General features: G+C 39.3%; 1 pseudogene; it reads left to right on the top strand.

The window, feature by feature from the left end:
* The first annotated feature begins 4,865 nt into the window (after positions 1 to 4,865).
* On the top strand, positions 4,866 to 17,955 carry LOC134609482 (patched domain-containing protein 3-like; annotated as a pseudogene).
* The last annotated feature ends 2,697 nt before the right edge of the window (positions 17,956 to 20,652 follow it).

Raw genomic sequence — 20,652 nt, 5'->3', positions numbered from 1 at the left:
TTTAGATGCTATATGACAAAGCAATGTATCTCAAACTACTCAAAGCTTTCTCCTTGCTTGGCAGCTGAGAAGAAATGAGCCCAGGTGTCTCTAACATTCATTAATGCATCATTAACCCTGCTGTGATGTCATTGACCCTGCTGTGATGTCATTAACTCTGCTATGTATGCCACATTCATCATGACATCATTAACCCTGCTATGTATGCCACATTCATCATGACATCATTGACGCTTCTATGTCATAGTCAGCTACTTAGGGCCTTATATATAGGCTACATATTTAACACTGTTGATTTAGTTTAATGCTTTACTAACTAGCAGTATTTTGTAATTAATCTGATATCTATGTTACTTTATGTTAGATTTGGTGTTACTCCCTCAATTAAACATTGTCTGCACAATACAAGCACACGAGACAACAGCATCTGAGAAACCAGTCAATGGTGTCTCCATGTCTTTATTTTCCAATAAACCAATTTTATTTTTATTAATTGTTCAACTTTTACTCTTAATCATCAAATGTATTGAATTCTTTTGGAATCTGTGAATAATTCACATTTTTATTCAAAATATTTTTCTATATTTAACAACAAATTCAATCACTATAGCAAAAGGTGATGTGAAAAGAAAAATAAAAGTTTTAAGGAAAGGGGAGCTAGTGTAAGAAATGAGGATGAGGTTGTGTAGTGTTGAAAAGGAGAGATGGTAATATTTATTATTTCTCTTCTCTCCCCGTCTTTCTCAGTTGTTTGTTTTTCTATATATAGGCCAATAGTATATTTATGGAAAGAAACGCAACTTATCATCATATCTGAATTTTTTATAGTAATGTATATTTCCTTTGCCCTTTATTTATTTTCTGTGGGGGCTAAAATTAACCAAATTAAAATTGGGTAATTTAAAGCAAAGTTTAAGGCGTGTGAAATATCAGATTTAGCCAAATCCATCATTATTATTGTTATTGGTATTTATATAGCACCAACTAATTCTGCAGCTCTATATAATATTATGAAAGGCAGGAAATGTAACAATAAATGTGACATAGTTACATAATTACATAGATGAAAAGAGACTTGTGCCTATCAAGTTCGGCCTTCCTCACATTTTTTTTGCTTTTGATTCAAAAGAAGGCAAAAATCCCAGTCTGAAGTGCTTTCAATTTTGCAACAAAGAGGAAAAACTTCCTTCTTGACCCCAAAATGGCAGTCAGATATCTCCTTGGGTCAAGCAGCTATTACCCCACTAATTAGAAATGATATCCCTGTATGTTTTGTTTTTGGACGTATTCATCCAATTGCTGTTTAAACATCTGTATGCACTCTGCTAAAACCACTTCTTCATGCAGAGAATTATAGTTCTTACTGTAAAAAAAAACACTTTTCTTTGCCTTAGATGAAATCTTCTTTCTTCCAGCCTTAATGCGTGACATTGTGTCCTATGTATAGTCCTGTTTGTGAAGAGATTTTCAGATAATGGTTTGTACTGGCCCCGAATATATTTGTATGATGCTACAAACAAGGTTGGAGGCGCATCTTCCTTGAGGTGCATCTTTGGAGCGGGGCTGCAGCATCCAGGGCGGAGGTAAGGGTAGCATTATATGAGGAGATAGCCAAAGAGGGACAGGATGAAAGTGGGGATAAAGGAGAGTTTGGAATGGAGATCAGTTGAGAGTTGCTGGAGGTCAAGAGAATGCAGGTCCCTTTTTCAGGCCAAGGGAGGAGGTAATAAAAGGAGTTTGGAAGCTAGGTTGATGGGAATGTTGAAACCCCCAAGACTTAGGGAGGGATATTACTTAAGAGAAAGTAGGGAAGCCAAACAGAGAAATGGTCAAGGAACAGACTAGGGGAACCAGGGGGGCAATAGGTAACAGCTATGTTAGCAGACATGGGTTTGAACAGACGAATTGAGTGAATTTCAAAGCTTGTGAAAGAAAGGGAAGGGGGGTGGGCAGGGTATTAAAGGCGCAGTGGGGTGAAAGCAGAAATCCTACACCACCACCTTTACTCTCAGCTTCTCTTGGGTTGTAGGTAAAGTGAAGCCATACCATACCATATATTATTCTTTTTGTGATTTGCACTGTTATTTATCTGATTTGTGTGGGTTTTGATCATACATTTGTTTTATATCCACTTATAAAAGTTCTGTTATTCACACTTCTACCAGCAAGATGCAACCTGTTTTCTTTGTCTATACCAGCACAAACACCTCATACCAACTGTCAAGTTTTGATGGTTTGGGTTTGTTTTGCAGCCACAGGACTTGGGAAAATTTCAATCATTGAGTAGACCATGAACTCCTTTGTATACCAAAGTATTCTAGAGTCAAATGTAAGGCCATCTCTTGCGCAACAAAAAGAAAGATGTTATCTTTTTTCCTGCACAATTTTTGTAAAGGCAGTTTAGATCATTTATACAATGTTGGTGGGTTTTATTACTTTATTTCATTATACTCATTAACATGGTGACATGGTTAAAGCCTCAATGGATGCGCGAACAGAGTGCAACGAACCCTGCCTATCGAGCCATACCATATTCGGGTTTGTCCTGCCTGACCCCTCAAGCTCCATCACCGACCGTATCCTCGGATACATGCCATTTAATTATTCTTGTCAAGTGAGCAGCTTGGTAGTAACTAAGTAGGCTAGGTAATCCTAGCTCCACACACTTTAGGAAAAAACAGCTAAGAAATTTTAACCCAAGGTTTCTAGGCTTTCCAGAGAAATGCAATTATAGCAGGTGTCAGTGCAGCAAAGCAGGCCCTCAGAATCTTTATAGGTATTGTTTGAAACAAGTATAATGCACGTGGTAGAGTCATCTAAACTGCACTGCACCTCCCAAAGACAATATATGTAGTATAGACCGTGCATTAAGATCCACCTGCAGCCGATTCAATAAGGGGGCAAAGTTCAATTGGTACAACAAAGTAAGGTCAGCAGGTACCCGAATGCCTAAGTATTTAATCTGTTTAGAATACCAATGAAACAAATAATTCCCTCGCAACTGGGAAGCTATAGTTTCTTCCTCTAAGCTTTTGTCCATTCTCATAGTTCTCATATTCTTTGTTTTTGTTGCACGAACTTGGATCTCACATAGTTAAAAGGGTAATCCAGACATGGTTCCCGTGCTCACTTCCTACAGGCTATACATGGCTGACGAGGTCCAAAGAATGCAGAATCTATTGTCCAGGGTTTCTGTATCTCTCACGCAGAGAGATTTTGCTGGCATTTTCATTCTGGACTGCCCTATGGGTGGGTTCAGTCTAATATGCTGTGAAACTGGTTAATAACAATAATAACAATTGCCTTACAAAAATATCTAAATCTCAAGAATCTGAATACATGTGGCCAAAGCAATGGGTTAAAAGCCTTGTGTGCTTCAAGGCTTACCAGCAATGATGGTCTCTGCTTGGATGAGTCCTGAGATGATACAAATGTCGATATGCCATTCTGATCCCACGAGTTGAGTATATAATGAATGATGTTAGAGTTTGCAATCTGTTTGCTATGATATTTGTTGGTATTTTAATATCTAGATTCATTAGAGTTATTGTCCTCTACAATTCTATTAGGTCTGTATAATTGCCAGGTTAGGGATCAGGATGGTTCTAGACTCCCCAATCTATTTTAACCCCTTAAGGACACATGACATGTGTGACATGTCATGATTCCCTTTTATTCCAGAAGTTTGGTCTTTAAGGGGTTAATGGGTGAATGTTAAGATACATTTCATTTAACAGGGAGGTTAACAGATGAAGTATGTGTTAAACTAATTTGAACCTGATTAGGTGGGAAAAGTAAACTCTATTTTTTTTGTCTTATAGTACATTAATTAAACATGTTAAGCCTACTCTTTTTAGAAGGTCAGTTTTCAGTATATCTTCATCTGGGATGGCAGAGTACAATGATAATGCATTGTGGATGAAATTTGAAAGATTATTTTATGTGAGATATCCTATATTTCTTATTGGACATTTTGGCTATTTTTGCAAGTACTCGGTCTGAATCTAAAGGGAGATTTAGCCTTTCTGCTAAAACAGAGTCTAAAAGGCTTTTTGTTTCCACATAAGTTTGTTATAATGTCTCTGGTGGAAACAGCATAGCCCTGATAAGCTAAGGTCAAGGGAAGGTTCTGGAAAACAAATTCTGGATTTCCAGTCTTTAGCAACAAAAGATATGTTTGGGCCAGTGGCGGATCCAGAGCTTGATCTCGGGAGGGGCACTTGTAGATTATTTAAAGAAATAATCCAGGCACAATAACCACTACAGCTTAGTGTAGTAGTTATGGCGCCCGTAGTGCCAGGATCCCATCCCAGAGTAAGTAGTCAAACCATTTAAGAACAGTTTGACAACTTACCTGGGATCTGCAAGAGGCACCACCTAACTCCCCTTTCTTTTACTTCTTTCTAAATTTTTACATAATTAACCTTACCATTAAGCATAAAACGCCAAAAAAGAGCACAACACTTAATTATCATGTGTTTTTCCATATGCAACCTTTTTGTAAGAGTGGGGTACTTTTCTACTAATTGAATTGTGTTCTCTACAGTATTATTTAATACTTGGGGTAGCAACAACAAATATTTCTGACGTAAATGGCTTCATATTTTTATTTAGTCATCTCAGCTAATAGTAAAGGTTAATCAAAGTTTTTCTGGCCACTGCCATGATGACATATTATTTATTTTGGTTAGTTTCTTTGACGATAAACTACTTTATAAGTCTGTTTATCTTTATTTCATGTCATAAATTCATATGCCGCCAATCAGTCAACTTTATGTCGCTTGAGTTGCTTGTTTAATTCAAGACACATAATCTAAAATAAAACAGTCTACTTGTATAACGAAGCTGGTAATGTGGAATGGAGAATGGCTGGCTGTCACACAGACTGTATTGAGAGACCACTCTCTCATGGGTTCTACCAACTTGGGAAGCTCATTGCTAGATACCCCTGGTGGTTTCTGTTGATTCCTTTTGTTATGTCTGCTGGGCTAGGAGCTTTTTTTTTTATTCTTTATTTTGGTTGTGCACAGAATGAACAAAGCAGCCGGCGTGTGCCACAACAGCGACGTCCGGTAGAATAGGTGAACATTGGTATAGCATGTTATGGCATTTGATATACAGGCACATTTTTATAATAGTTATATGATCTCTAGAACAGTAGTTTAGGTTCACGTTTGGGTTTGAGTACAGTAGCATTCGTGGTTGGTGTGGAATACATAGACATGAATGAGTATGTGAGTGCTTGACATAAAACATGCTGGTGTAACTTGTGCGTGTACATTTAACAATTAACAAACAAGTAGGTTGAGCGACTATTTAGTAGCAATCTAACTGAGTTGCTGCCTAGTGGGTGCTGTACATGCTAGTTACTAAGATACAAGAAGAAACTGTATAGACATGCTAGCACATTTTGCTTAGTAATAAAGAGTGAACTGGTACATCTAACAATAGGAAAAGACAATGCACATTTGTATGTCGTAACGTTATGTGTAAGCTTACACATGAGAGCAATGCAAAGGGGATACTTTTCTATGTTCCTCTCTTTAGTGCCAGGGGAATCAGCAGTAGCCGGTGTAATCTGCAAAGAAAATGACTAGGAGAAGCACAGAGTCCTTTTAGTGAGAGTCTGCGTGAGGTAATGATCTCTGCGTCTCGAACAGGGTCGTAGGCCGTGGGCCTCTGTGTGGATCAGTCTGTTGATTTTCACCCGATGCCTTGTCTAGTGGCTTTGCTCGCGTAGTGGGGTATGTGCCCCATCGAGGTTCTCTTACCTGTAGGGCTGTAGCGGGTTCTCTTTTGCAAGCTTGTCCCGTGCCGGGGGGTCGGCCGCCTTCCCCAGGCCTCAGGCTTCGCTCTGATTTAGGCCGCATGACCGGTAGAGGTTTCTCAGCGTCGCACTGGTGCCGGACAGGTACCGGTTTGTTTAGCTTGGTGCTCCTTGTTTGTTCCCGGTCACCCTGTGCTGCTAACATGTTCCTGTCTCTCGGTTTCGATTCACTTATGCTAGTTATAGCAGGAGCTCTTAGGATGTGCGACTGGCCATATTGGCTGTCAGGCCCCGCCCCCGTTTTTTTATTTTTTACCACAAAGAGAAACTAGCAATATAGAAGATCAGTTTACACCCATCAGGGCTCCTGCTAAATCAGAGCAAGATTTTATAAAAAGGCATTTTCCAGTCAATGACACTGGCCAATTTTCAGCTCAGCGGCTTTATACAGAGGGATCTTTTGTCTCCTTGATTGCAGTCACCTTATCTAATAATATCATGAATGCAAACACATTTGTTGAACTCCTGATGTTGGATGAGAAGGTGAGAACTTTGGCTATTACAATGCCAGAGGCAGGACATGATATTAACTTCAAATTTCACCAGCTGTGTGCAGAGGTCTGGCGATCAATGTCTCCCATCTAACCCGCTGTTAGCTGCAGTACAAGGTAACCCCAACAAGATAGAGACCATCAACGTGACCTATCCAATGTTCCAGAATACGACATTTCTGGGGACGTATCTTGGAGGAGTAACACTGAGCCCAGAACACATTGTACAGAGAGCCATTGCAATGAGATTAGTTTATTAGCTGAGAGAGGACAGTGATCAAGACAGAGATAACAGCTTGCTATGGATCGACCACTTCATCACATCCATTCCTAATGAACTAAAAGCATTAAATCTAAAAGATGTGCAGGTAAGGTTATTTTTGGAAATAAGAATTTAGAAACACCATTATCTTAAGGAACAACTGTCACATAAATACTGTTTTTCATAAAATAATCCTTGAGGTTTTTAAAGGAAATAGATTTATTTTTTTCAATGAAGTATATGTAAAAAAAATTATAAAAAATGTATTCTTATCTTTGGTATATCACAGGATCATTTAGCCATATACATGAACCTTGGGTGAGACTGTATTTGAAAACCGACAGTCTCTATAGTCTTCCCTGCTTCACCTTCTGCACAGATATATGCTAGACAGAGGTAGGAATTAGGTTTTTTTTTTTGTTCTACATATACTTCTTTTAGAAAAAATCTATTTCTTTTCAGAAGTTGGTGGAATGATTTTTATATTAAAACATAGTTTTGAGGTAACAGTTGTCCTTAAAAAAAATAAATAAATATGGTACACACATGCACGGAATATTTTTTTTATTATCTGTATATTTGTGATGCATACAATTATATTATCTGAAATTTATATTACATATTTGCACAACTTTGCTAGAGTAAATATTTAAAATTTTACAATGATCATTGATGATGTACTTCTGTAATGTCAAATTAACAAATAGTAATGTCAAATTAATAGAGGCGCATAATGAATTGTAAATGTTTGTTGACAATTTTTAAAAAAATGACATTTAAGTAGAAGTAACCGACAAAAATCACCATCGCCGAAAAATATGCAACAAAAGTGATCAAATACAAACTGATTTAGTAAGCTGTCTTCTAGTGAGAAGATAGTTTGCTTACTATTAAATTAGTATGGATTTATTAAACTAAATTAATAGTGTTTTATGCTGTGTTCCTGGTTACCTCATTCTTTTAGTTTGCCTAAAAATGCATTTAGTTCCAAAAAAAAGGATTAGATTTTTTTGAGGACTTCATACATTTTTGTATCACTTTAGAAACATTTGTTGCATTTTTTATTTTACATTTTATGTTCATATTTCCGGCTAATCCGTGGCAGCATAACATTAGGGTTAGCTCCCCCAACTTGGCTATTTAGGACAGGAAATAAATTATAAATAGGACATACCCTCTCTAAGTCTCTAGTCTTTTTTCCTGTCCTCTTGGTTGTGGAGAAGGCATCAGTTCAAAACATTACCTATATACATTTTTATTTTAGTTTAACTCGGCTAATTTTTATTTAGCAAAACCCAGGAGAGTTAAGCTTTTCTCTCTTGTAAGCCCCCAGTATGTAGCCCGTTTAAGAAACAGCTCCTGAGGGAAAGAATATCCTTAGTTACAGAAACCCCGTAAAATCCAGTGCATTAAGTAGTACACATTCAGCATTGGAAATTAAATATTTGCTGTGATCTTATGGGTAGCATTGTTTTAAGTGATACCTAAGCAATTTGGGAACATAATTCTGCTATGATCCTTTGGGTAGCGGTATAAAATGTGGAGCATTTTGGAGTGTATTTATAAGATATTTAGAAGAATATTTTTTTTTTCTTAAATTTAGCTTGGTTCATGTTAAAAACGATGTAGAAATGTACTCTTTTTAATTCTAGATACATTCCAATATTTAATTTATATGGGGGACCTTATTTTATCATTATTACATTCTAGTTAATTACCTCTTTCCTGCTTCCAGCTTTATGTTCTGCCGCATTTCACACCAATTCGCCATCCTGTTTGGCGAACTTTTATGATTTCTACTTCCGTTTGGCAGAATTCACCTTGCTCCTTTGCGCATTCGGTTTCCAAATGCAAATTCGATTCTCTGAATTCAAAGATGCAAATGTAATAGGCATGAATAATTCAAATACAGTGAATATTGGGGTCTGAATGAATGTGCATTCGATAGCTATTCGTGTTTCCTAAAGCTCAAATTTTAATGCAATTATTTAATTTAGATTCTGGTGTCCTTTATTCCCTCCTGAGCATGTGCATTAGCACAAATCTGTTGTGTAAGTTTCTAGAGGGCCTAAATTTGCAGATAAGCCTATTTATACAAAGTGGGCAGAGCCTACAGTGGAATACACTATGAAAATGGAAACAAAAAGCCTCCCACCTTCCGGACAACCTTTTGGAACTACGCGCAGTTACTTTTCAAAAAGTTCTGAGGGGGAAACGGGTGAAGATTAGAATAGACAAACGGACTGCCTGTAACATATTCTTCCTCACCTTGCGATCAGCGGCCGTGCGTCTGCATGACTAACACTTGCGACATGTTAATGGACGTCGGCCGTTGCGGATCCACGGCCAATTATACCCCCACGTCCGCTCACGTGAATGACAACGTTGGCGGGCACATGACGTCACACACGCACCGCGCGCGCACGTTTTGGGGTCAAAGAGCGATCCCGGCCAATCGGAAAGATAAAGCAGGTATAAAAACCTAGAATTACCTTTCCTCATTGCCCTGTCGTGGTTTCCCTAGTGGTTATCCGAGAGCGCATTCCTGATTCAAGTTTCTTCTGTTTTTTTTTACTTTGATTTTGACTTCCCTGTATTTCTGGTATCCCTGACCTCTGGCTTTCCTTTATTGATGTGTCCCTATCTGTGTCCCCTAACCTCAGCTAGCACCCTGACTATTCTTTGGTACATTAGTCCGGCCATTCTAAGGCCCGGTAATATGTTACCTATTAGTCATCTGTGTAACACAATTCTACGTGCTGGGTCATATAGTAATCATGAATGCCCTATATAAACAAACAAAGAGGTATCTGAAGCAAAGCCATCCTTCTGGAGCTAGAACCCATTATGTTATGGGCCCAGAAGATGATATTGGGGCTGGTAGCTGTGTATGTTCCAACCGAAGAAAATTTGAGGGCAGTTTCCTCAGTCGTCATTATGTAGATCCCAACGAAATGGCAATTGAATCCTCAGATCTTCCTCCAAACGATATATAATGTTAGAGCACTCCAGAGGTGGATCCAATGATAACTACATCAAATTCTCAACTTCCAACTTTCTTCTCCTGAACCTTCCATTCCAAGTCTTTGGTCACAGATGCCCTGTCCAACAGGTGGTCTTTCAGTCTAGCTTATGTCTTTCCTCCATTTCCTCTCATCTGGAAAACCTCAAAGAAAATCAAGCTGAAACGTCTTCAGGTTATAGCGATAATCCCATTCTGGCCTCACAGACCTTGGTTTCCACTACTCAAGTCCCTGGCAATCGCTCCACCCATAGAAACTTCCAAAGATCCAGAACCTTCTAATTCAATGGCCAACAGTACGCATATCTCCAAACAACCTTCATTTGACGGAGTGGAAACTAAATGGAGGAGCCTGGCTATTAAGGATTTCTTCCTGTCAGTAATTAACACCTTGTTGAAAATCTACCTCTTCTACATATTTTCACATCTGGACTGTATTTTTGGAATGGCTAAATAGTACAAGATTCTTGTTTTTCTCCTATAGTCTCCAATATTCTGAACTTCTTTAAAACAGATTTGGATAAATGTCTCATCTAAGTTCCTTACATTTACAGATTTCAGCCTTATCTGCCCTTACTGGAACTAGGTGGGCATTGCATAGCATGGTAACCCGTTTTCTTACAGCCATCAAGAAAGTGAAGCCTCCTATTAGATTCATTTCTCCACCTTGGGATCTACCTTTGGTTTTAAAGACTTTGACTCTTCCACCATTTGAAATTTTACAAGAAACTACGAATCAACCGCTTACCCTTAAATGCCTCATTATTTTTGCAGTCCCTTTAGGCAGAAGGGTTTCTGAAATTCAAGCCTTTTCTCCGGAAGAGCACTATACTGTGTCTTATCTGGATAGAGTGGTCCTGCATACAGACCCAGATTTTCTGCTACAGGCGATGTCAAACTTCCAAAGTGATAGAACAATAGTATACACACTAAGAACAAAATAATTAATCTGCTAAATTGAAGGGGTCCCAGGTGTACCTCACTAACACCCAAAATAGTAAACAGTGAAACAGAAAAGTGGGAACCACATCCAATAAGCATACAAAATTGAGCTACAACCTGGAGAATAAAAAACAGAGCTGAAGTATTCTATATAAGAATAATAGTGAATCTAGAATAATAAAAATACAAATCATAGCGTAACACAGTATAATAATAGTGAGAAATGTGGTGCTAGTTGCAAACTCACAAACAAAAACAGAAATCAGGCCTCTCACCCCCCTGGGGTATATGTGATAATGTAAACTTGATAGTAGATTCAAGTAATATGGATGTCTTCAAAGGAATGGATAAAAAGAACCATACATGGTGAAGTATGTAAGAAAAATACAAAATATATTTGTTTGATTGCACTTACAAACAGAAGGATGTAAACAGGCATATCTCCACTCCAAGTGGAACTAAACCGCAGCGTGGTGGAAACTGGCACCTGGGAAAAATTCCAACTTTGGCCGCAGGAAAAAAGAAGTACATAAAAAATAAATATAACAAAGAGGCCAATATCCAATGCGTTTCGTCCAAATAGTATCGGGGACTTCTTCAGGGATATATGTTGTATCTTTTGATAGAAGAGCTTCTTATACCCGTAATAATTCCTCTTAAAGTCGTTCACCGGCGGCGTGCGTTCCAGGCTGGTGTGCGGCCCCCAAAAGAAATGCCACCCTTACTGACGCACTGCCAAAGCGGTCATGCTGGAGAATGTTGCAGGCAGCAGAACGTTCTCAACGGTGTCTCCATACTCTGTCACATCTGTCACATGTGCTCAGTGTGAACCTGCTTTCATCTGTGAAGAGCACAGGGCGCCAGTGGCGAATTTGCCAATCTTGGTGTTCTCTGGCAAATGCCAAACGTCCTGCACGGTGTTGGGCTGTAAGCACAAGCCCCACCTGTGGACATCAGGCCCTCATACCACCCTCATGGAGTCTGTTTCTGACCGTTTGAGCAGACACATGCACATTTGTGGCCTGCTGGAGGTCATTTTGCATGGCTCTGGCAGTGCTACTCCTATTCCTCCTTGCACAAAGGCGGAGGTAGCGGTCCTGCTGCTGGGTTATTGCCCTCCTATGGCCTCCTCCACATCTCCTGATGTACTGGCCGGTCTCCTGGTAGCGCCTCCATGCTCTGGACACTACGCTGACAGACACAGCAAACCTTCTTGCCACAACTCGCATTGATGTGCCATCCTGGATGAGCTGCACTACCTGAGCCACTTGTGTGGGTTGTAGACTCCGTCTCATGCTACCACTAGAATGAAAGCACCGCCAGCATTCAAAAGTGACCAAAACATCGGCCAGGAAGCTAGGAACTGAGAAGTGGTCTGTGGTCACCACCTGCAGAATCACTCCTCTATTGGGGGTGTCTTGCTAATTGCCTATAATTTCCACCTGTTGTCTATCCCATTTGCACAACAGCATGTGAAATTGATTGTCACTCAGTGTTGCTTCCTAAGTGGACAGTTTGATTTCACAGAAGTGTGATTGACTTGGAGTTACATTGTGTTGTTTAAGTGAGCAGTGTATATAAGTGAGCAGTGTATATACATATAATTTACTTGTATGATTATTGTTGATACTATGTAAATGAATGCATTACATCTATATTGATTTTTTTTAATTTATGGATTATACTATTACTGGTGTATATAGATTGACATAATTTTTTAGATACATTGATCATGTAAAGATAATTTTTTATATATATTGATAACAGGAGTGCGGGTATTCAGCATATAACTGTGACGAATACCACTTATAGTGGGTTAGATACCTTTAGCACCCTTTCTTTATATACATGCTGTACAAAAATTCGTTACCCCTACATGCATGGACTGTAAAATAAAGACTCGTCAGAGCCGATCCTGGGTGGATGCGGACTGTCCAGGTGCCCTATAGATAGGCTCCACCCACCCAGGTATAGCCAACTGATCTCATTTGGCCATGCCCCCAACCCCACTGGGGGGTGGGGTCTAACAAGAGAGGTGGGATCTACCTGAGGGGTTGGAGCTGAGCCCTGCACGCCCTGCCTATCTGCAGAGCACCTGTTCCACAACCTCCCCAGGAACAGCTCTTGGACAAGTAAAATTTCTGTATAATCTATGCCTTTGCTATCAATTTCATATTTTGGATAAGATTTTCAAATCATTTAATATTCTTTGGATAAACTATCAAAATTATTTTTTCAAAATATTAAAATATAAAAAAATATATATAAATAAAATGTCAAAATATTATAAAAATAATTTTTCAAAATATAAAATCATTTTTAAAAGTGAAATTGTGAGCTGAAAAATTAAATCAAAGGCTATATAAATATTTGAACGTATATGCTGCAGTGTATAATGGAAAAATAGGCAAATAACCCTTTATATATATTTGTTTATTTTTTTTAAACCAGGTTTCCTATTTCACCTTAGTGTCCAGGCAGCAAGAATTTGAAGGCTCCACAACATCCGTGATCTCTTTATATTCCATCACATATTTTGTCACTATAACGTTTTCGATTATATCATGCCTCAGGTAACTATAGTTTTCTGAAAGCATATTCCATTAATAAGCTTTAGAGAGTGCAAATTGTTGTCTTGTGAGACTGTGGTTTTTGTTGTTTTTTATTTCACTGATTATGTGTAACTACAGAAGAAACAAATGAGTTTAGTTATTTCTCCAGCTTGCAGTTTCTTGGGTTTTAAAAATGACTATATGGCCAAAATAGGAACATGCAAAATTCATTGTATCAAACTGAAATTTTAACAGATTCTTTTTTTTTTATTGGGTCTCTGGGGCCTTGCTCCCTTTTGCAGATCACTAGTCACATGAGACAAGTATTTTGTGACTTTTAACTTTTTGTTTTATATGTAGGGGGCACAGCAAAAAAGTTAAAACAAAAAGGGATAAATATAACCTTAACGGAAAACTAAAGAGTATTCAGGTCTCCCCCTACTCCTCCCCCCGATAGACAGTAAAAGTGTTTTTTTTGGGGTTTTTTTTTTTAAATAAAGCTTTACTTACTTTTCTCTAGTTCTAGGGCTCTCTCTTTGCTGCTTACCTCTCCTCCTCCCATGGTGTGGTCCAATACAATGCTCTTTATAGAAGAGCACTGGGTACCTCATATACATCCTAACATCTGTGCACCATACCAAAAAATAAAAAAATTTTTACTTGTCCTCCAGCCCAAATTTACTAGCCCTCTCATGCTGAATGACCCCCCATACCCGTACTTACTATTTTATATTGAGACTTACCTACAATGTCAATTAAGAAATGGGTAAATCCTCTTGCCAGCCTTGGGAGCAACAAAGACCAGAGTCGTACCAAGGTTATTTGACACCCGAGAAGGGATTTTTGTGTGTATCAGTCTACTCCTGTTGTGTTTCTCTGCACCATCCATATCCTCTTGTGTGTATCTCCTGACTCCTCTTGTGTGTGTCTTCTATCCCCCTCTTAACACTTTGTACATCTCTTAACCCACTGTTATACATAGTGTGTCTTAACTCCCCCATATCCTTTGTTACTCCTGATTCCCTTCTTACCCCCTGCATGTTTTTAACCCTCTTTTCCCTTGATTGTCTCTCAACCACCTCCTTAATTATTTTATGTGTCACTGACATGGAAAGCAGTTTAGGAGCTAGAACCCAAAAGCAGCAAACAATACACCCTTACAAGCACTACTTTAGGGAAAGCTGGAAGTAAGGGTAGGATCCTAGGAGATCTGTGGTGGCATTGCGGCTTTATCAAGTAAACAAAATCCAATAGAGTTGTTCAAGAGGAGCAGAAAAAAATTGTGATATGGTCCAATGTCAGGGTAGGCAGAAAAAAAAGTAAATAATGGGTAAACCAAGCCAAGTTCAAGTAGCCAGAAGATCCATTAATGCTGGGAGCAGGGTAGGACCAGGTATGCATTGCAGGAACAAGTGCACGATCTGGTTCTGGGTCAGGAACAGGAACTGTGGACCAGTTAACCTTAGTCAAAGGTTCAGAATAACCAGACAGTGGACTGAGCCTGCTCAGAGGGTCTTCCTGTTCATGAGGACAGCATATTCCTGGAGGTGGAGTTCCTGATCGGACAGGGAGTTCTGAGTAGCACACAGAAAGTGGCCAGAGTGGCTGTATATAAGGCTCAGTTCCCACCTTCTCCACTCCAGTTCCCTGTCTGATCAAACAGAGGAATATAAAGATCTTCAAGCAGTGAACTTCAGGGCATTGAGAAAATTAGATTTCATTAATAGCCTGCCTTAAGTGAGTTCATCTAAGAGACTGTCTGTCAGCCTTGCATGCATGCTCACCAGGCCGGCATAACTCCCCTATCCTGATAGGCCTGTCCCATTTCAGGGCAGCTGAGCGCTTCATCAACATCCCTCTTGTGGCACCGCCACCACCAGTTCTGCATCCACACTTACCAATGTTGGGATGTATGAAGAAGGTAAACAGACTCCTTGTATTTTCTTGTAAGAAATGTATGCCTTTTGTCCTCAACTGAATGGTTTAAAAACACCTTTAACACACTGTATATTGTTTGATGTCTCCTTTTTATAGACTTGACTGTGTAAGAAGCAAAGTATGGGTTGCTGCATTTGGAGTAATTTCATCAGGGTTAGCCGTTCTGAGCAGTTTTGGCTTGCTCTTACTGTGTGGTGTCCCCAATGCCCCATTCCTTATTCTAGGTAAGTGCATGACATCATGATTAAGAAATGCATAGAGGGGGGGGCGGAGTCTAGCAGCCAAGCCGACCGGTCGCACATCAAGCGAGCTCCGTGCCAAAACCTCTATTAAAGCGCAAATCGGGGGAATAGCCCTCCAAAATCGACTGCCCACAAGCACCAAAAACGGGAGGCTGGCACGGCATCACCCAGCTGCAGAATACAAGACGGCGACCGGCGGCATTACCCAAGAGAAAGACCTAAGGCCTACAGGAGGAGTGCACAGACGGCGCAGGGGAGGCGGCCGATCCCTTTGCTGACTGCAGCGTGCACACCCGGTAGCCCACAAAGCATAACCCCTCCCCCCCCCGCCGGTGAGGGACATCCCGGCAACCACAGACCGCGGGGCAAACCAGAGCACAAGTGCTGGCTCACCTGCACCATAGGCCCAGCATACTCAATATGGCGGATGCCACGCGTCAACCCACTCCCGGCTCTTCACGTCCCTCACTAGCTGAGCGACTGGATCGCTTATTCGCTGCCTTCTGGGAAAAGCTCGCCCACCACGGGGACACCAGTGAGGGGGCTCCTCGGGCAAAAGTCACACGAGGTACCGAGCAGCGGCCCGCAGCTCCCAAACAAGGCCATGTAACGGCACGAAAGGCGGGAAGGAGGAGATGGGCGGCCCGACGAAAGCCACAGTACCACAATGCTGGACCAGCAAAGTGCCGACCTCTCCCCAAGCAGCAGCCCATCTCAGGACCATCACCCCCGGGCGTCTCTCCCCCACGGGAGCTCGCCACCCAACCAGCACGATGAAAAAGGGGCCCCCAAGCTATGAAAGCATGCGGTCGGGGGACCGCTGGAACGGGCATTCAACAATCTGCCCCTACGCATAGCTCACAAAAGCAGAGGATCACCAGCAGGAAATGGCGTGCACCACCCAGACACTCTGTTTACCCTGAACGAGGAACAGACTGGACCCTACAAGGGACTCAGACGCAGGCCCCCACACAAATCTGGATCTGGGGGAGCACGCTGCCCCGCAGAGATGCGGAACCCTTATACAGAGCTACATTACCCTGCCACCGACAAGCCAACGGAGCCCACCTGACCTCTTTGCCTGACAGCGGTGCCGGAGTCGCACTGAGCCAGGACTGTGGAATCGGCTGATGTCTTGCCCATAGACTCTGAGCCCACTTATTGCTCAACTGACACACAAGGCTGTCTTGTATTGTCTTTCAATAGTTTATCCTCACTGGCATTTCTAATGTTAAGTTTTACAATTGCTTATAACAGGCGTATAAATGTACCTTCTGGAAGCAGATACCTAGACCGTTTATCCTACGTTTAATAATGATTTCTCGTTGATTATGTTTCTCTTTTCTTTTTTATTTTTAACTTGCATACGACGAACCTTAACTAAGCCTGTGACCCTTTCAACTCATAAAAAGTCAGTATGTTTGTCCGAATAGCTTGTCTTCTACTCTGCCAGATAACTGACATGTTGTCCTTACCCTTGACGATCTTACAACAAAACATAAAATGTGCACTGTTTAGATATGCCAAGCAAATGTTTCTCAATGTTGTCCTGAACGCAAGCAACAGCTGTTGTGGCATTGCCTGTCTACTTGTATTGTTTATGCACAATAAAATAAAGGAAAAAAAAAAAAAGAAATGCATAGAGAGTACCATTAAGGAGATGCTGCCCCTTTAAATCTGTTTATTCTTAATATTTGTGACTGTGAAAGCCAAAATGCATCTCAGATTGCATGTGCCATTATACAAAAGAAACATGTTTATACAATTATAATTATTCCTAATCACAATAATACCATATTGCTTTAGGTATGGGAGATGGAAGTTGAGTCAGCTCATATTACCAGCCAATAAGAAAAAGTTCACAGGCACTCTAAATGTGAAAGCCGCAGGCAGATTTATTGCAACAAAATGCACAGCAACGTGTCGACCTAACAAGAGGTCTTTGTCAAGCTTGTTAGGTCGAAACGTTGCTGTGCATTTTGTTGCAAAAAATCTGCCTACGGCTTTCACATTTGGAGTGCCTGTGAATTTTTCTTATTGCCTTATCGTGTTGGGATTGCTGGTCCTGTTCCAGAGCACCCGTGGCCGTTGGGAGTGAGTGCGGTTCCTGCAACCAACCTTTGCCATATTACCAGCCAGGCATAAGTTCTTCGTCTTCTTGGGGGTTCATTTGCCCTAATATGCCTCATGAATCTGCAACTGAAGTGTAAAGTTATACCTTTACCATATGTATCATATTTTTAAAAATGTATTTTTTTTTGTCTAGGGGTTGGAGTGGATGATATGTTCATAATGATTTCCAGTTGGATTCAAACAAACGTTAAGAGTACACTTGAAGAAAGAATGGGCAACACATATGCAGAAGCAGCAGTCTCCATAACTATAACTACTTTAACTGATGTTCTTGCTTTCTACATAGGAATTATGACAACATTTGGATCGGTCCAGTCTTTTTGTATTTATACTGGAACTGTCATATTATTTTGCTTCATCTATAATATCACATGTTTTGGGGCATTTTTGGCTCACAATGGCAGGCGAGAAGAGAGCAATAGACATTGGTTAGCTTGCACAAAGGTAGAAAAAAGTGTGAACAATGAAAGTTCTGTTCTATACAGAGCATGCTGTGTTGGGGGAGCATATGACCAAACCACGGGTAAAGAGAGAGAACACCTTTGACTTTTGCAATTGCTTCTATCATAGTTGGCGTCACTGGTTTTATGACTTTCTGGGGAATAAATTTAGATTGCATATCAATGATCAACCTTGTTATTTGTATCGGGTTCTCAGTTGACTTCTCAGCTCATATTTCATACGCTTATGTTTCCAACAAGAAACCGAATGCAAATGACCGAATTATCGATGCTTTGCAGTCCCTCGGTTATCCCATTTTGCAGGGAGGTCTATCGACTATCTTGGGAGTGATTGTACTTTCAACATCTGAGAGTTACATCTTTAGAACATTTTTTAAGATCATATTTCTTGTTATTGGGTTTGGAATGCTCCACGGCTTGATTTTTCTGCCAGTTTTTTTAACTTTCTTTGGGAATGTTGACGATAAATGTTGTGACAGAAAAATGGCAAAGAAATCTAGTCATCAAACAAGTCCTGGCACCATAAAGAATGCAAACTGTATACATTTTTCTGAGAACTATCAGAGGAAAATGTACAATAATATGAATAGTGACCTACAAAATCGGTTCTATTCAGATCCTGATTTCCCATAGTTTCATACCTTTTTGTTTAATACCTTTAACTATAACATAGCATAGTATTGAATAAGAAGGTCACTTTTTTGCATATTTACGCAATTGCCTTGTTACCTAAAATGTTATGTTAGCAATATTAAATGATCTTGTATATATTTGAGGAAATATTTTGATAGCTAGGCCCTGGGAATCAACATGTTTTAAGGAGCATCTGAGATTTGACTCACTTTTAAAATGTTGACTTTTTAATAATGTCCTATCAAAATAGGGTAAAAGTAAACATTTTAATCGTATCATGTGATTGCGCAAAATCATTAATGATCATTTTAAGTAAAGATTAGGCCAGTAAAGGGCTTGTTTTACAGGGATTTACTCGGACTATGTTCTTTATTCAGTTCTTTTAGTCTGTTATCTGTATGGTAAATGGAAATGATTTAAAAAAAAATATGTTAAGATTCACAATGTAAAGGAGAATTAACTCTGCATAAGATGTAAACTACTTAATAAAACAAACAAACAAAAAAACAGACAGCTGTGTTATTATGTATATCCCAGGAGCTGTGATGGATGGTGTTCAACTTATTCACAATTTCCATATTCCATACACTTTGTAATTTTTAACAAGAAACTAAACCAGAACTTACAATAAAAGGACAGTAAATACTGTTATATAAATTGTTAATGTTTTTTTTTAATTAACCTTTTATGATTTTTTTTGGTTTACTATATTTTGTTATCCTTCCTCTCACTAGGTCATAAGAATGTAACATTTCCCAACGTATATCTAACTCCCAGTTACTAATAACGTAATTATTTCTTTTTTATACTGGTTTTGTGATTGGTGCAGAGAAAATTAGCGATGGTAAGAGAACGATTCAACATAATTAACCCCTTAAGGACCGGACTTTTTTTGCGATGTTGTACATTTGCGACCAGGCATCTTTTTGACACTTTTGTGGTGTTTGTGTTTAGCTGTAATTTTGCGCTCTCTCATTTACTGTTCCCATACAAATTATATATTGTTTTTTTCAGGACAAAAGGGGCTTTCTTTACATACCATTATTTATATAATCTCATGTAATTTAATTTTTAAAAAATGAAAAAATATGATGAAAAATTGAAAAAAATACACGTTTTTTGAATTTTATGTGAAAAATCTTTTACTTATCTACAAAAGCGAATGAAAAAAACTGCTAAATAGATTCAAAATGTTGTCCTGAGTTCAAAAATACCCAGTGTTTACATGCTTTTTGCTATTTTTTTGCATGTGATAGGGCTATAAGTACAAGTAGGATATTGCGGTTTCAAAACATACATTTTTAAAATGTATCAATAGTGACATTGTAACACTATTATCTGTCATAAATCGCTGAATAACACCCCACATGTACATATTTTTTTAAAAGTAGACAACCCAGGGTATTCAATATGGGGTATGTCCAGACTTTTTTAGTAGCCACTTAGTCGCAAACACTGGCCAAAGTTAGCGTTCATATTTGTTTGTGTGTGAAAAAAGTAAAAAACTAAATTGAACGCTAATTTTGGCCAGTGTTTGTGACTAAGTGGTTACTAAAAAAGACTGGACATACCCCATTTGCAATACCTTGGGTTGTCTTCTTTTGCAAATGGTATGCCATCATGGGGGTAATTCTCATTCCTGGGCTACCATACGCTCTCAAAGGCAACGTAACCAACCTGGCCATTTTCAATGTAAAAATATTTGACCCATATATTTGACCTGTAACTTTCAAAAACGCTATAAAACCTGTACATGGGGGGTCCTGTTCTACTCAGGAGAATTTGCTGAACACAAATATTAGTGTTTAAAAACTGGAAAATGTATCACAACAATTATATCATCAGTAAAAGTGCTGTTTGTGTGTGAAAAATGCAAAAAAAGTCACTTTCACTGACAATATCATCGCTGTGATATGTTTTACTGTTTTGAATCACTAATATTTGTGTTCAGCGAAGTCTCCCGAGTAAAACAGTACCCCCCATGTACAGGTTTTAGGGTGTCGTAGAACGTTACAGGGTAAAATACAGTGATAGCAAATTAAATTCTCTGTACTTTCGGCCTGGGTTGGCAGGCAGGTCCCTTAAATTGCAATCAATAAAATAACTTAATTATGTAAAAAATATTACATAAATACGCACGTAGAATTTA

This window comes from Pelobates fuscus, chromosome 4 (genome assembly GCF_036172605.1).
Source record: "Pelobates fuscus isolate aPelFus1 chromosome 4, aPelFus1.pri, whole genome shotgun sequence".
Lineage (NCBI taxonomy): Eukaryota > Metazoa > Chordata > Amphibia > Anura > Pelobatidae > Pelobates > Pelobates fuscus.
Note: the sequence above shows the minus strand (reverse complement) of the source record. Positions and strands in the feature narration are given on the sequence as shown.